Genomic DNA, 1,662 nt, shown 5'->3' with positions numbered 1-1,662 from the left:
ACCAGCTATAATTTTGGATTTGTCTATTTCTCCTTTCAACTTTATCAGTTTTTGCTTCATGTATTTTGAGGCTCTATTATTTGGTGCATACATATTTAGGATTGTTATGTCTTCTTGGTGAGTTGATTCTTTTAACATTATGTAATGTCCCTCTTTCCTCTCTGTCTAGTGATTTTCTTTGCTCTGAATTCTACTTTATCTGATATTAATATGACCACTCCTGGGTTTTTTTTTTTTCAATTACCAAGAGAATTTAGTGGAATCTCTATAGCCCATGACCAGAGAAAGATGAAACCCTGCCGAAGGTTCCAGATTCTGGGAACCAACTCCAGGCTGGACACTGCTTTTGGGGGATGGATGATGTCCCTACCTTAGTCCCAGGGCTTGAGGGAGCCCAGTGCAGCTGCTCAGACCAGAGTCCTGCCCACAGCAGTGTTGAAGACTTAGGGGTTGGAACTGGCTGACTGGCTGGGACCCGGTGCTGAGAATGGGACATCTCAGTCACCAGTCACTGAGGCTCCTGGTGAGAAGGGCTCGGTGATGCCTGTCCATCTTCATGGTTTTGTTCCAGGTAAGGAAACTGAGGCCAGGCAGAGAGTTTGGAAGGGGCAGCCCAGCTAGATGCCCAGGAGTTGGGTGAGGCTAGGATTCAGCCCAGGACCCTGGCCTGGCCTGCCATGGGAGCCCATTCCCCTTCCCGCCCAGGAAGATAGTCCGCTGAGGGGGTTAGCCTTGCCCTGTCTGACATCTTGTTGAAGGGTGAGGCAGTTCAGTCTGCATGGTACACAGGACCACAAAGCCTGGGAGCATCACCAGGCCTACGATCTGGTACTTCAGGTAGGAGAGGTACCTGTCCCAGCCCAGTATCGGGCTGTTGGTGTAGGTGACTCAGAACCGGGGGTAGGTAGGAGCCATGAATAGAAATTCACCAGCTGCTCAGCTGGCCTCGCATACCAGTCAGCCTTGAAGAATTCCCAGAACTTGTCCCACAGCTCCTGGCAGCTCTCGGCCAGCATCCAGCCCTCCAAGAAGTACCAGAGACCCAGCACAGGGAAAACCATCAACTAGTTGACAAGGACCTTCCTGAGGATGTTTAGGAGGCCACAGCAGTTGGACACAGGGAGCAGGTAGTCCAGGCAAAGGTATCAACAGTGTATGAAGGGGCCCATGCTGTAGGCCACCACAAACGTGCTTGATGAGCACCTTGGGTCAAAATTCTGTCAAGGCCACACACAAATCTCCCAGGACTGGTATGTATTGTCCCCGGCCTCCATGAGAGTGCCACAGCCCAGATTATTGGTGACGAACAGTGCATGGCCTTGGAACAAGGGCTGCCCTGCAGCCTACAGGCCACACAGCCAGTTCCAACCACCATATACCATCACCTGCCCCTACTTCTTTAATCAACATTTTCATGGTGTATCTTTTTCCATTCTTGTAATTTCACCCCATCTATGTTGTTGTATTTGAAGTGAGTTACTTGTACATAGCATATTGTTGGATCATGTGTTCTTGGGGTAATTGTTTATTTTATTTTGTTTTTGGTCTACTCTGCCAATCTCTGCCTTTTAATTAGTGTATTTAGCCCATTTACATTTAATTAGTGCTATGTTAAGGCTTAGGCTTATGATGTTATTTTTTATTTTCTGTTTGGTTTCTTTG

At 48.0% G+C, this 1,662-nt stretch overlaps 1 pseudogene; it reads right to left on the bottom strand.

Moving 5' to 3' along the window:
• Positions 1-726: 726 nt before the first annotated feature.
• Positions 727-1,382, bottom strand: LOC137760538 (mpv17-like protein 2; annotated as a pseudogene).
• Positions 1,383-1,662: the final 280 nt, after the last annotated feature.

This window comes from Eschrichtius robustus, chromosome 3, assembly GCF_028021215.1.
Source record: "Eschrichtius robustus isolate mEscRob2 chromosome 3, mEscRob2.pri, whole genome shotgun sequence".
NCBI lineage: Eukaryota > Metazoa > Chordata > Mammalia > Artiodactyla > Eschrichtiidae > Eschrichtius > Eschrichtius robustus.
This window is presented reverse-complemented; position numbering and strand designations above follow the sequence as displayed.